We start from the raw sequence: 16,812 nt of genomic DNA, 5'->3' as shown, positions 1-16,812 counted from the left end.
ATTCTCTCTTTTTTGCTTATCGATAGCGACCTCCGGGCTGCAACCGTCATCGCGGCTAATCTGTTACTTAAAGATAGATACTGTCATCTTGGGCTCGCCATGTATATCGGTTCGTAGTAAGGAGAAGAAGAAATTTTTCTTGAAACTAAAATTCTACCTTCCAAGTTAAAGTTCTGTTAATTTTTCCTTTTAACGTTTTGGATGAAATGAGGTAAGTAATAGAGCATTAGACAATTCAGGATGCTATCACATGTAGGACAATCAAGGTGCCTAATCAAAGAACGCTGCTGGTGCAATGTATTATTATTTTTTTTCCATAACAGGGCACTTCCTATCGAAGGAGTTGCCATAGAAACTTCGAAAAGGGCTCATTCGATTAGAAATTGACATAGCTAGTGCCCTTTTTAATAGTCGAAAGTAATTGGAAGGCAGCTAACACCCCTTCCACGCCCACCATTTCCCCAAACACATCCAATCATAAATTTTAAGATAGCCATTTTGTTCAAAGTAACTGATTTCCAGAGAGAAAATATGTTTTTGAGGAGGTTACTCAGCCACAACCCTTGGGCAAGGGTTTTAAGTTTTTTATTGTTTAAAAAAATGGGCATGGTTCTTATAAGAACGATGTTGGCACAATGTATTATTTATTATTTTTTTCCTTTAGACCAGGGCACTTCGTATCGAAGAAGTTGTCGTAGAAACTTCGAAAAGGGCTCATTAACTTAGAAATTGGAGTTGCTTGTGCCCTTTTTAAAAGTCGAAAGTGATTGGAAGGCAACTAACACCCCTTCCAAGCCCACCATTTCCCGAAACACATCCAATCAAAATTTTGAGATAGCCATTTTGTTTAACGTACTTGAGAGTTCTGGAAATTAGGTCTGCTGGAAATTAGGAAATTAGGATGACAACCACCCTCACAGCCCTTACGGTAAGGGTTGTAATTTATACACTGTGGGCATATATATGTGGTTATATTGTGGCAGCAGAAAATTTTGTATTGATGGGAAGGATGTCAAATGAAGTGTAATTTTTCTTTAGTATTTGTCTTTTTGTATATGGCTTTAATTCGCTTTTAAATACAGATTTTTATTATTATTGTTATTATATAAGGTGTTTATAGAAAGCTTTGTCGTAGAAACTCAAAAAGAGATCATTCGATTGGAAATCGAAAGGATTAGTGCCCTTTTTAATAATCGAAAGTGATTGAAGGCTTGACATTTTTAAACAGTTCGTGGTAACGAACTGTAAGTAAGGAGCGACCCGGCTCAATGGTAACCGAAACTGTAGAAAACGGAATTTTGATACCAATAGATACATCAAAAGAATCAGATTTTAATGCTGATTTCCAATATATAAGTTTCATCAAGTTTAGTCCTACCTATCAAAAGTTACGCGCCTGAGAAAATTTGGCATATTTTCGAAAAAAGTGGGAAAGACCCCCTAGAACCTTAATGAGAATCACACCATCATATTCAGCGTATCAGAAAACCCTACTGCGGAGGTTTCAAGCTCCTATCTACTAAAATGAGGAATTTTGCATTTTTTGCCCAGAAGAAAGATCACGGATGCGTGTTTATTTGTTTGTTTGTTGTTTTTTTTTCCGCGGGGTGATCGTATCGACCAAGTGGTCCTAGAATATCGTGGGAGGGCTCATTATAACAGAAATTAAAAGTTCTAGTGCCCTTTTAAGTGACCACAAAAATGGAGGGCAACTAGGCCCCCTACCACGCTCATTTTTTCCCCAAAGTCACCCGATCAAAATTTTGAGATAGTCGTTTTGTTCAGCATGGTCGAAAATATGATAACTATGTCTTTTAGGATGACTTAATCCCCCGAAATCCCCGGGGGGAGGGCTAAAAGTTCTGAACTTTACCCAATGTTAACATATAGTATTGGTTATTGGGAAGTATACAGACGTTTTCAGAGGGGATTTCTTCTGGTAGTGGGGGGGAGTGGGTCGTGGGTTATGTGGGAGGATTTTACCATGAAGGAGAATTTCATTGGAGAAAGGACATTGCTATGAAGGGGGTGCTGGATTTCCCAGCATTATTAGATAAAGATCAGAAATTATATATAAAAAAACAAGTTTTTTAACTGAAAGTAAGGAACAATATCAAAACTTAAAACGACAGAAAACATTACGTATATGATTGGGTTCATCCCCTAGTCAATACCTCGCTCTTTAAGCCGAAGATTATCTAGTACTTTCATAAGAGCTATTTGTTCTAATTAACCGCATTTGTGATTAAAGGGTCGTTTTTAAAGAATTGGAACAAAATTCGAACTTTAGCTTAAAGAGCAAGGTAATGACTAGGGGGCGAACCCTCTAATATACATATTACAAATATAAGAATACAGAGGTTCGTTACGTAAGTTAATTCGTAAGTCACGTATATTTATTGCTAATAAAAACGTTCGTAAATAAAATTAAACAGGTTTCGAGAAAGCCATTTAACCAAATAAAAGTAAAATTATTATTCATTTTTTTTTATTATTCATGTACGGTGAGCCAAAATCAAAACCTGCATTAATTCAAAAACGTTCAAAAATTAAATAAAAAAAAACATCAAAACTTTCAGTTAAAAAAAGTTTTTTTAACTGAAAGTAAGGAACGACGTTAAAATTAAAACGAACAGGAATTATTCCATATATGAAAGGGGCTGTCCCCTCCTCAACGCCTCGCTCTTTACGCTAAAGTGTTTTATTGTTTAAAAAAACAAGAGTTGTGAGAAAGTCAAACTTCAGCGTAAAGAGCGAGGCGTTGAGGAGGGGACAGCCGCTTTCATATACGGAATAATTTCTGTTCGTTTTAAGTTTTAATGTCGCTCCTTACTTTCAGTTAAAAAAACTTGTTTTTTTTTATTTAATTATAGTAAAGATCAATGTGGGTATAATGTATCATTTTTTGTTGTTGTTGTTGTTAGACCAGGGCACTTCGTATCGAAGGAGTTGTCGTAGGAACTTTGAAAAGGGCTCATTCGATTGAAAATAGAAAGGGCTGATGTCCTTTTTAATAGTCAAAAGTGATTGGAGGGAAACTAATCCCCCTCTCACGTCCATACTCCCATTTGCCTTCATGTTTAAAAAGTAAATGTTGCCTTAAGATTAAATCCAAATGCACTGTGTTAATGCTAATTCCCAATAAGGCATCTCAGCAGCATCCCAAGAACGACTGAGAGTATTATGTTCAAACTTTCGGGGCAACTTCTGCTCTTAAAATTTAACCAAATCAAAATAGCGTAATTGTATCCAAGCTATTAAAGAAAGTAAAAAGATTTTTTCGTGAATGGAATCAAGTTTTCCATTTCAGGTCAACTAGAGGAGGTATGAAACGAAATTAAAGGCTAATATTTGTGTTCAGATTTTTGAAAGGGTCTATGTTGTTAAAAATTGCTGAAAATTTTTTTCCAGCATACAAATAGCAGGCCAAACTATAAATTCTTAAAAAAAACGAAAAGTTTTAAAGTATTGTTTTCTTTTTCCCTGAAAAGACTATGTCAATATAAAACAAACAGAAATTAATTAAAAAAACTGTTTCCACAAAGTAAGTTTTTCAAAGAAAAGTTAAGAACTCCATTAAACAAAAAATGAGCAAAAATACAATCAAATAGTCTACCAAGCGTGAAACTACCACAAATATCAGCATCAATAAATAAATGAAGCCAAAAAACGAACAGAAATTACAATAAATAACCGAGTCAAACTCAAAACGAGCAGAAATTAACATAAGTTGGGGTCGAAACCCCTATGTCTTCCCAAGGCCAGAACATAAACTTTACTGAAAAAATGCGAATGAATGTGCATTGTCAGTTTAATATACATATACTGATATTTAGTAATCAAAATGTTAATATTATTTGATTTATTAAAGTTATAAAAGTAAAAACATTTATATTTTTTTCAGTAAAGTGCAAATTATGTTCTGGCCTTGGGAAGGCATAGGGGTTTTGAGCCCAACTTAGGTTAAAATTAAAAACTTAGATAAAAAAAAATTCAGCGGCGGTACGCCGCCGACGATACTAAATCACACATTCGCCGCCGTCATGTCGGTGTGGCGCGGCTTCGGGGACTAAATGAGAGATCTATTTGAATTTTCCTGAGGAGAAGATGTGTGAAGTGGACCTCAAGCTTTGACTTAGCGGAGGGGGAAGACGTAAATCCTAAGACCGTGTCCATATCCAGATCATTAAAAGTATATATTTGCCTTAGCTTTGAAAAGGCCTAGGGATAATAGTTGATACTTTCATGTTGGGTTGGGAGAGGGGGGGGGACTGAAAAGACTACTCCTCCGATTCAACTAATAATTTTTAAAATGAGTCCTTGCGGAATTTTGAGACCACGTAACCTAAATAACATGTCTTTAATACCTTGGGAATGGCAATGGGTATAAGGATGAAAGTTCTTTTGAGTGTTACGATTGCTAAGTGGATCTCAAGTTTTGCTCTTAGGGGAGGTGCATAGAGGGTTGGGCTAAAACAATTTTTCTCTCCGATATACCTAAGTATTTTTGAACTATAAGCCCCTATGGAACTTAAAATCATGGTTGAATGGGGAGATTAATCTAGAGATATATTTTCTTGTCAGGTGTTAAAAATGTCGTATCTGCAATATCTCTTGAGTGGCTTTGGAGACCAAGTTGAAATTTTCAAATAATGTTAGAAGGATGAAGTGAACCCTCAAATCTTGATTTGGGAGAGGTACTGAAGAGGAAGGGTATAATTGGTTTAAAGTTTTGGTACTTTTAGCCCCTGTTAGAATTGAATCTATAGCCAGTGAAGTACCAAAGTTGACGAAAACAAATCATGTTTGCCAAGTAGTCAGAATACCGTATAAATATATCAACTCAGAAACATCAAGTGGGATTCGTTTGAAATATTCACGGGGTACAGGGGCACCGAGTGGATCTCAAATTTTGGCAATGGACGAAGAGGGTAAAGGTTCTCGGTTTTTTTTTAGGCGGGATGTGGGAGACAACAAATGTTCATCTCCCATTCACCTTAACAAATTGTTCGCTACTCACCTTAGCTGAACTTAGAATTTATTCTCTGTGAAGCAGTCAGGTAAATCCAAAGCTAAGGTAATCACCCAGACTATCAACACAGCGCATATGTAATATATCGGGACCGACGGGAGGGGGAGCTGAGTAAAAAGTTTCAGGAAGCGTTTGGAGACACCAAAGGGATTTCAAACATTATGCTCAGGGAAAGAGATATGGATGTCAATGTTTTTGTTCCGTTAAACACTGGTTAGTCCGAAAAAGGACTGGAAATTTGTCCTTCAAACCTTGAAAACTATATCCGTATGATGAGCCAAATAGATCTTTATGCAAAGAAAAACTCCAAAAAAGTTTGTTTCACCTAAAAATGGAAACAAACTGTTTCTTTTGCAACAAGTTAAAACGCAGCATAGTATGTTTGTTTATCACAGTCATTTGACTTTGAGTTCCTTGATACTTCCAAGTTAAAGGAATATAAGAAGCGGGTTGAACAAAGAAGGGGGTTTAAATTTTGTTTCTCCTATCGGCTTGAAAATCACATTCAAAAGTTTCTTCGCCAGATGGAGCCCTATCCAAGAAACAGATTTATAACTAGTTTGGCTGCACCAATTTGCAAACGCTAGAGTTCGATGATAAAAAGTATTTTGAAGATTGGCCGTATCGATAAGCGACACATGGAAGTGGTTCAACAAATATAGTTTAGCCAAATTTTCTTAGATTTAAACGACTTGGAGACAGGGACAGAGACAACTCAATTAAGACATAAGCAATGGGGGATAAAATTGTTATATTGATTCGTAGTATTCAAAATAGACTAACGTTTTTTGTCTCAAATCGGCTAGAAACTTACAGTGCATGTATAAGGGATCAAACAAAATAAAGAAGAAAAAATTAAAAAAATATTTTATCGATTCGTGAATCCTTAAGTGGGTTAAACACTGTTTTGTCCGATCGCCATGACACCTAAAGGGTAAGTCGACTGGACCTCGGTAAAAAAATTCATTTTTTTTTTATGCTGGTCTGCTTTAAACTTGATGGTTAAATAACCTGGGTGCCTCAGGAGGCACAATCGGAACTAAGAAAGGTTTCCAAAAGAATAAAAAGTAAAAATACCCTTAATGAATGCGAGCAGAAATGGAGTCATATCATAGGCAGTGCAATAGAGCTGCCTATGTAAAGTGCGATGTGGGCAGAATGTATTATTTATTTATTTCATAGTTTTTTTTTTTGTTTTTTTAGATCAGGGCGCTTTGTACAGAAGTGGCTGTCATAGAACCTTTGAAAGGGGCTCACTCGATTGGAAATTGAAAGGGATAGTGTCATTTCATTGGTCGAGAGTGGCTGGGAGGCAACCAGTAGTTGAAAGGTCCGGAAATTATGTCTTTTAGGATGACATCCCCCCCCCAAAAAAAAAAATCCAAGGGCAAGGGTTGTAAGTTATGCCCTGGCTATATAAGGTATTTATATAAAGGGGGGTCATAAAAACTTTGGAGGAGGCTCATTAAACTGATAATTAGAAGTTCTAGAGCCGTTTTTAAGAGTCAAAGTGATTGGGGGGCAGCTATACCCAATTTCTTGGTTTTAGACCAGGGCACTTTGTATAGAAGGCGTTGTTATAGAAACTTCGAAAGGGACCCATTTGATTGGAAATTGCAACATCTAGTGCCCTTTTAAATAGTCAAAAGGGATTGAAGGGAAACCATCCCCCCCCCTACGCCCATCATTTTCCCAAATATATCAAATCCAAATTTTGAGACAGTCATTTTGTTCAGTGTAGTTGAATGGTCCAGTAATTATGTCTTTGAAGATAACACCTCCCCACCCCCACAGCCATCAGGGCAAGGGTTACAAGTTATACCCCGGGGCACGTAAAGGTTGTTATGCAAAGGGTGGTCATATGATCTTTGGAAGGGGGGCTCTTTGAATTGGAAATCAAAAGTTCTAGTACCTTTTTAAGAGTCAAAGTGATTGGAGGACAACAAGCCCTCTCCCTTACGGTCTATTTTCTGCAAATGCATTTGATAGAAATTTTAAGATCGCTATTTGTTCAAAAGCAGTCCAAAGATCACATTACAAGGCCTTTGAGTTTGACACAATCCCCTAGAGTCTGGGGTAAAAGGTTGTAAGTTATGCCCCAGGGGCATGTAAGTTTTTTATAAAAGGGATGGTTCAGTGAACTTTTGAAGAGGCTCATTTGATTGGGAATTTAAAGTTCTAGTTCCCTTTCAAGAAGCGAAAGTAATGAAGCAACTACTTCTATTGTAACCACTTGTAAAGACAATACGTTTATACTGCTGCTGATACTAGTGCTACCGCCATTACTATTAATACTACTACTAGTAATCAAATACTACTACAATGACTACTATTACAATTATCCCTAAGGGTACGAAGCTAAAATTTTCAAGGATTTTTATTTTGAGGGGGGGGTGAGCTTAGTCACAACACGCTGTATGCAGGTTGTCAAAAGGGCGTAAGAAACGGTTGTCAAAAGGGCGTTTGGTATATTAATTTGAAACTAATAGGGGTTGTCGCGGGGGATGCTGAATTAACCAAAAGAAAATATTTGCATCCTATTGTTACTGCTTCTACTCATACTACTACCACAGTTATTATTATTACCACTTCTACTACTACTGATGCCACTGAAGCTTAGGCTACTGCTATTAGTTCTACTGCTACTACTACTACTGTTGCTACTAAAACTTACAATAAATAACCGAGTCAAACTCAAAACGAGCAAAAACTTAAATGAGTAGCCCTGACAAACTATATGCCTTCTCAAGAACAGAACATAATCTGCACTTTACTGAAAACAAAATATATTTTAAATTTGTTCACTTTTTTGGCTTTAATGAATAAAAAATTCTTAAAACCTTTAGGAATAAATATCCGCATATGTATGTTAAACTGACAATCCACTGTTATTTTTTTCATTGTGGTAGTGTTTTTCATGTTTTTTTTTCATGCGTAAATTAATTACGTAAAATGATCCATCAGAAGTGGCATTTTTCCTTATAGAACCTAGCTGAATTCTGTTTAGTAAAGAACGAACTCAAGGAATTCAAGGAGCAGATTCACTAGAATATGACACCGTATCCTAGAGAAGCAACTTTTCACAAAATTACGTGTGTCATATCACTTTATATGTTAAGATGCAGTTTTTTTTCTTCTCAAAAATGGCATTTTCACAATATTATCATTTGTTAATTTCAATCTAAGGAGCTACAAGTTTCATTTATAGGGTTTTTGGCAACGAAAATTCGAGAGGTGTAGTTTTTGTTTCGATCCGACACCCTTTACGAGAGGTCACAGACTATTTTTCAAAATTAACATAAATCTGTTTTCCAAATAATATTTTGCTATTAGGACTAATCGAAAAAACAGTTACCATTCCTGGATTAGTTACAAACAGCAATTTTCCCCAATAGACAGTCTTTTAGGACATGTTTCTTTTACTATGGTCAATGAAACATTTTTTACTAGGTTGTAGCTATCGCTGAAACCATTGTGGCTATTAGGTGTATATACGGTTAGGCCACAATGCACAACAATTCTATACAGATTGCATTTACCAGACAATTTGTTAAAAAAGCTTTGAGACTACGCTGGCAGTAGTAAGGCCATAGGGAATATAAAATCCACATTGAATTACACATGAATATGTGTGCAGTTTAACCGGTACATTGACTTACCAGGGTCAGTCACCTATTACTACGAACGGTACTTGCCTTAGCAGACGGGTTTTTATGAGGTAACATCCATTTTTTTTGGGGTCAAACAGAGAGAGAGCGGCGGTTACTGCATATAGAGTAACTAGATTAGTAGTTGGATTCAAATGTAAGGAGTAATTTTCATTGTAGTTCATATTAGTTAGATTACATAATTCAGAGAGATAATATTCTATTTTAGAGACTATAATTGGAGAAAAAAATGAGAGGTGCATTTACGATATTGGAGATGAATGATGGAACTGGCAGCATCAGTACCAATGATATTAAAATACCTGAGGTAGCTGTGGAAATAACCGCTGGCTGTAGACTATGCAACGAATGGAACAGTGTGTATGCTAGATCCGTGATATCATTAAGCAATTTTAAGCAGGAGGAGCAACTATGTTTTGCTGGAAAAGTGAATATTCTCCATATAAATAAACTTCGGTAAGCATTAGATGTCCTATCGAAATATATTGATGAGAACAAAGTGCATCAGTGAATATTCTTATTGTAATTAAGTTCAATGGAAATGTTTCTAAATCAATGGTATTTTTTTTCTTTCTATAGTAGACTAGCGTATATTTTCTAGAGTACAAAAAGAAATTCTGGTTGGTCTAGAGTTGGTTGTGAGAGAGTTAGGACTCTAAAAAATGGATAGATTCGAGAAAGAGCGAATCATGAGGACACTAGTTTTAATGGACAAACGTTTGATTCTAGATGATGATTTTCTAGAGTTATCCATTCAAAGGAAGATATTTTCTCGGGGAATGCTTGTTGATATAATAAAAACTGATTCTCCATCATTAGACTATTGTATGAAGCTTCTACGTCGTGGTCCAAATGTATTTACCCAATTTATTGATATATTGATCACGACACGGCAAAATGATATTGTGGATATGCTTTTAAACATTAGTTTAGAAATTTAGGAATGTTTTCATGAGAAAGATGGTGCTCAAGGATGATTTACTCCTCTCTCTCTCTCTCTCTCAGACAATTTTTGTTGTTGCTAGCTCAGTTTCATTGTGGTAGTGAGAGTGTCAAAATATGACAAAATGTTCCATACATGTCCGTTATGTGTGTACTCACTGAGCAGCTGGTCATTATCATGTGAGAATTGCACAATGATTGATGAGTATGATGAAAAAAGTAGATTATGCAACCCGAGTAAATTACATAGAGGATATGCTATACAAATTAAAGGTTGTAATTCCTGTCATGAGGAGATGTGTGACTCTCATCCTAAAGGCGACCTATGCTCCAATTGTCATTATGATAAATATAATCAGTGGGAGAATACGTATCCCTGTATGATTCGAAAGAATCCTAACCGTGATTTTAGTTTATCGCTACTAGATTGGTAACTTCATGGTTTTAGATTGTACTGGGAGGAGGAACCGGGTCAACGATTCAACTGTTGGAACAACAAAAGAATATGGTTTCTACGTCATCGTTGTGAAGATACTGGGTGTTATGATTATAAGCCCACTGATTTTTATTTGGCTGTGACGGAATGTGGTTCGACACTTGAGGATACTGTTTGTGAAAATGCCTCAAATAAGCAAATTGAAACATTTGAATTCTATAGAATGAATGAGAATAGTATCATTGACTATACAAAGAGATATGACAAGAGTGAAGTCACACTCTACTGTAGAAAATGTGACCCTGACATTGCAGTACATCAGGATCAGTACACTGTGAATTCAGATAATCTACCTGCACTAGTTGTTGTCGACAAATACCTAGTAGTGGATTAAATCTAAAGAGTAGAAAAGTCGTTTTATCATGTATACAATTTTTTTTTATTAATAAACAATTTCACATACATTTTTAGAACATTTTATTCGTAGGGCACTAAAATCAATATTTAATACGCTTGTAAGTATATTCTCCGCTAGAAAGTCGTTCAATTGAGGTAAGTCAACGTAGATGCTGAGAAACTGCTTGTAGGTTTAGCCACGACATCTGAACATGAAAAAGAGTAGTGCATGAAAGCCACATGTCTTGGTCCTTAAATCCTGTATTCTTCCTTGATTTTGAATAATGGTTTCTCCCCTGCTTTAAATAAAGTTGCTGATGTATGGAGCGTAGAATTTATACGATAGGCCAAGAGGATCAAAAAATTCAATATTCTTCGCTGTTTGAAAGATGCATAGCCAATGACCGGTCTTCAAAGTCGATGGACTGTTATTAACAATGATAAAGGTCTTGTTAACACTCGGAATTTTTTCAATGAAGTCTAAAACTATGCGATAAGTCTTGTACTGAGACATGTTTGAACCCTAACTAACTACGCCTAGTATTTGGCTCGTTTTCACGGCGTAAGGTCTGGCAGAACACTGTAGTCGGGGGTGATTTTCAAAAAGGTTTCAAATTGACTTAGTGATATTAGCGTGATACTCTCAGTCAGAGCATTTGCAAATGTACACTCTAAACGTACATTCCCTGTTCGTACTATGCTCATATCCTGTGTGCCAGACAAGTCCAAAACAATAACCCCATGATTTTTTGAAAACATTGAATCGGTTATTCCATTTTCAAATAGTTGAGAGTCATTATCTAGGGATTCCATAGTCAACTCGTACAGAGTTCTATAGGAATTTTTGTCAAATGATAGAGTGTACAGTGGAATACCATTCACTTTGCACATGCGGCTAGATAGACCGAAAAAATTAAAATCGTGGGGGAATTCAGTCCAGGATCCAACGGCACTACCACTCTTCACAAAGGCCAAAGCCAATTTTGATGGGATTTCTCCATTGATAAATGATGAATCGCTATAGCTACGAGAGCCGGTGGCAATGTGACGTTGATTGGTGATCGTATGGGGAACAAGAAGTTTAATGTTGTTGCCATTGGGTCTTAATGTTTCAACTGCTAATGGAACAGAGTTCATAACGATGCGTTTTTGAATACGGATAATTGTCGAAGTAATAATAATATGTTCATCATTTGCAACAGCAAGTGTTTGCCTCAAAAGAAGTTTTTAGTGAGATCGCTGTCGCTATATACTTCGCTTAACATTGGGGGGTCGTTATACGGATATATTGAATATTTCATTATTTAATTTTCAAATTAGATGATATTCCTGGGTCACTGCAGTAGTCAACTCTCCGTCAGTATCAACACCTGATCGATATTCATAGCCCAGCGATTGTCCTCTCATCTCCTTGTACGCCTTTGGTGTCATCATCATAAATTGTATGTAGCTTGCATAGTTTGATAAATTATTGCTAGTGCTCACCAATGTTACATTAATAAATACATTAATTTTTTTGAATATTTGGTGTATAATAAAGTTTTAATAGTAGAGAACCACACCGTAATATTGAGTTTTATTATTTTACTTTTTATTAACAGTAACATTTAAATAAGTAAATGTTGATTAAAAATAAATTAACTAGTCTTAATTTGAAAATATTTGAAAGTTTACATTTTCTGAAAGGAGTTGTTGGGGGTGAAATTGTTCATAGTAGCCATACTTGACACTGAAATCAACATTTTCAGCATTGAATAGATTCAATGAGGAACCAATTGATGGGTATGATTCCTTATGGGGGAGATAAGTCATCTTAAGAGAAGAAATCCTTCTTTGATCTAACAATCTTTTTCTTTTTCTTCTTCTGCTTATTGGTCTTCCTTGTTTCATTCCTCAAAGTCCTTGTTGATGTCCTTCGCTTCCTGCTTAGGTGGAGACTGATGAGTGAATCACGCGCATGAATCCTTTTCAAGCCCTCCCCATTTTGTCGAGATTTTAGTTGCTCACCAACGGCTCTCATTAGTCCAAATATACATGCTAATTCGATTTCATCTCATGACATATTTTTACATGTCAATTGCTAAAGAACTTTATTCATCTCAAACATAGAAATCAGACCTAGGTTTTTTAGATTTTCGTGAGTGTTTGTTTCTTGTGATCATATCGACCTAGTGGTACTAAAATATCGTAATAGGGTTCATTTGACTGGAAATTAAAAGTTCTAGTGCCATTTTTAAGTGACCAAAAAGATTGGATGGTAACTACGCCGAGCTTCTTATTGTTCTAATTAAACGAACCTTGTGTTTTAGGAGTCGTTCTTAAGGAATTGGAACAAAATTCAAACTTTAGTGCAAAGAGCGAGGTTATGAGAGGGAAATCCCCTTCATATACGTAATAATTCTCTTCGTTTTAAGTTTTAATTTTGCTCCTTACTTTCAGTTGAAAAAACTTTTTTTATTTATTGTATTATCGTTTTCTAAATAATGCCAGTAAATCTAGCCCCAGCTCCACGGAGAAATCCCGCCCTCCCCCCCCCAAAAAAAATGTATACATACTTCCAAATAACCAATACTATGCGTAAAGAATAGACAAATTTCATAACTTAAAGATGTTTCCCCTGGGGATGTGAGGGGGATTTCATGTTATATTCAAAGACATAGCTATTAGGCGTTTCAACAATGATGAAGAAAATGGCAATCTCAAAATTTTGACCGCACGATTTCGGAAAAAAAGAGGCGTGAGAGGCGTGGCAAGGCGTGAGTACTTGCCTTAGCAGACGGGTTTTTATGAGGTAACAGCCATTTTTTTGGGGGGTCAAACAGAGAGAGAGCAACGGTTACTGCATATAGAGTAACTTGATTAGTAGTTGGATTCAAATATAAGGAGTAATTTTCATTGTAGTTCATATTAGTAAGAGAATAGAATTCAGAGAGAGAATAGTTTATTTGAGAGGATATTAGTGGAGAAAAAATGAGTGGTGCATTTACATTACTGGAGATTAATGATGGAACCGACAGCATCAGCAGCTATGATATACGAGTACCCAATGTAGCTGTGGAAATAATCGCTGGCTGTAGACTATGCCTTGAATGGACCCTTATTTATGCTAGATACGTAATATCATCGAGGAAGCTTAAGGAGGAGGAGCAACTCGGTTTTACGGGTAAAGTGAATATTCTCCATATAAATAAACTTCGGTCAGCATTAGATGTCCTATCGAAATATATTGATGAGAACAAAATGTATCAGTGAATATTATTATTGTAATTATGTTTAATAAAAATGTTTCTAAACCAATGGTATTTTTTTCTTTCTATACTAGATTAGCGTATATTTTGTAGAGCACAAAAAGAAATTTTGATTAGTCTGAAGTTGGCAGTGGGATTGTTAGGACTCTGAAAAATGAATAAATTTGAGAAAGAGTAAATCTTGTGGAATTTAGTTCCTATGTACAAACGTTTGTTTCTAGATGATGATTTTCTAGTACTATCTTTTCAAAGGAAGATATTTTCTTGGGGAACGCTTGTCGGTATAATAAAAACTGATTCTCCATCATTAGACTAATGTATGAAGCTTCTACGTCGTGGTCCACAATTTATTTATATATTGATCACGACACGGCAAGATGATAATGTGGATATGCTTTTAAACAGTAGTTTTGAAATTTAGGACTTTTTTCATGAGAAAGATGGTGCTCAAGGATGATTTACTCCTCTCTCTCTCTCTCTATCTCAGACAATTTTTGTTGTTGCTAGCTCAGTTTCATTGTGGTAGTAATAGTGTCAACACATGACAAAACGTTCCATACATGTCCGTTATGTATGTACTCACTGGGCAGCTGGTCATCATCATGTGAGAATTGCACAATGATTGAGGAGTGTGATGAAAAGTGTAGATGGTGCAACCCGTGTAAATTGCATAGAGGATATGCTGTACAAATTAAAGGTTGTAATTCCTGTCTTGAAGAGGTGTGTGACTCTCATCCTAGAGGCCACCTATGCTCCAATTGTCATTATGATAAATGTAATCAGTGGGAGAATACATATCTCGGTATGATTGGAAAGAATCCTGACCGTGATTTTAGTTTATCGCTACGAGATTGGTATCGTCGTGGTTTTAGATTGTTCTGGGAGGAGGATCCGGGTCAACGATTCAACTGTTGGAACAAAAAAAGAATATGGTTTCTACTTCATCGTTGTAAAGACAGTGGGTGTTATGATTATAAGCCCACTGATTTTTATTTGGCCGTGACGGAATGTGATTCGAAACTTAAGGACATTGTTTGTGAAATTGCTTCAAATAAGCAAATTGAAACAGGTGAATTCTATAGAATAAATGAGAATAGTATCATTGACTATACAAAGAGATATGACAAGAGTGAAGTCACACTCTACTGTAGAAAATGTGACCCTGACATTGCAGTACTTCAGGATCAGTACACTGTGAATTCAGATAATCTTCCTGCACTAGTCGTCGTCAGCAAAGACCTAGTGGTTGACGAGATCTAAAGATTATAAAAGTCGTTTTACCTTGTATATAATTTTTTTTTATTAATGAACAATGTCACATACATTTTTGATGCATTCTATTATCATAGCACTAAAATAAAAATTAAATACACTTGTAAGTATATTATACACTAGAAAGTCGTTCAATTGAGGTAAGTCAACGCAGATGTTGAGAAACTGCTTGTAGGTGTAGCCACGACATCTGAACATGAAAAAGAGTAGTGCATGAAAGCCACATGTCTTAGTCGTTAAATCCTGTACTCTTCGTTGATTTTGAATAATGATTTTCCCCCTGTTTTCAATAAAGTTGCTGATGAATGGAACGTAGATTTCACACAATATGCCAAAGGGGTCAACAATTTCTCTGTTCTTGGCTGACTGGAAGATGCATAGCGCAAGGTCTGACTTCAAAGTTGATGGACTGTAGTAGCCAAGGATATGAGTATGTCCAGCACTCGGAATTTTTTCAATGAAGTTCGAAGATATGCAATAGGACTTGTACTTGGAAGTGCATGAGTCCAGACTAAATACGACGAGAGTATTGTTCATTTTCATGGTACTAGGTCTAGTAGAGTACTGCCATCGAACGTGATTTCCCAATAGGTTTCAAATTGACTTAGTGATATTAGCGTGATACTCTCAGTCAGAGCATTGGCAAATGTACACTCTAAACGTACATTCCCTGTTCGTACTATGCTCATATCCTGTGTACCAGACAAGTCCAAAACAATAACCCCATGATTTTTTGAAAACACTGAATCGGTTATTCCATTTTCAAATAGTTGAGAGTCTTGATCTAGGGATTGCATGGTCAACTCGTACAGAGTTCTATAGGTTTTTTGTCAAATGATAGAGTGTACAGTGGAATACCATTCACTTTGCACATGAGGCTAGATAGACCGAAAAAATTAAAATCATGGGGGGATTCAGTCCAGGATCCAACGGCACTACCGCTCTTCACAAAGGCCAAAACCAATTTTGATGGGATATTTCCATTAATAAATTATGAATTAGTATAACTACAAGAGGCAAATGCACTGTTCCATTGAGTATTCATTGTAAGGGTAACAAGAAATTGAAGGTTTTTACAATTGGTTGTTAGTTTTTCCCATACCAATACAACCCGTCCTATTACCGTTTCTTTCCTTAAGTAGGGGCATGCCAAAATGATAATAACATTTGTATCTGCAACTGGAGGAATTGTTTTTCTCAAAATGAAATTCGATGGGGCCATCTGTAGCTTTATGTCAATCTTGACATTGGGGGTAGCAATTGGGATATATTGAATATCTCATGATTTAATTTTCCAACTAGATGATACTCCTGGGTCACTGCAGTAGTCAACTCACCGTCAGTATCAACACCTGATCGATATTCATAGCCCAATGATTGTCCTCTCAACTCCTTGTATGCCTTTGGCTTCATCATCATAAATTGTATTTAGCTAGTATAGTTTGATAAATTACTGCTAGTGCTCTCCAATGTTCCATTAATAAATGCATTAATTTGTTTGAATAGGTCGTGTAGAATACAGTTTTCAATGGAGAGACCATCGACGACATTTGGAGTAATATTATCTTACTTTTTCTTCACCAAAACATTTAAATCAATAAATGTTGACGACAAATCAGTGAAATAGTCTTCATTGGAAAATATTTGAAAGTGTATTTTTTCTGAGAGGGGTAGTTGGGGATGAAACAATTCATAGTAGTCTTACTTAACACTGACATCGACATTTTCAAAATTGAATAGATTCACTAATAAACTAAATGATGGATATGCTTCCTTGTGGGGGAGATAAGTCATCTTAAGAGAAGAAATCCTTCTTTG

The 16,812-nt window shown here is 36.0% G+C and overlaps 1 protein-coding gene across 1 annotated transcript in view; it reads right to left on the bottom strand.

Annotated features, from left to right (window-relative positions):
• Positions 1-16,812, bottom strand: part of LOC148955282 (metabotropic glutamate receptor 5-like) — a 412,763-nt gene that overhangs the window by 38,139 nt on the left and 357,812 nt on the right. The window lies entirely within an intron of this gene.

This window comes from Artemia sp. Qi Xiang Cuo, chromosome 2, assembly GCF_049724085.1.
Source record: "Artemia sp. Qi Xiang Cuo chromosome 2, ASM4972408v1, whole genome shotgun sequence".
In the NCBI taxonomy this organism is placed as follows: Eukaryota; Metazoa; Arthropoda; class Branchiopoda; order Anostraca; family Artemiidae; genus Artemia; species Artemia sp. Qi Xiang Cuo.
This window is presented reverse-complemented; position numbering and strand designations above follow the sequence as displayed.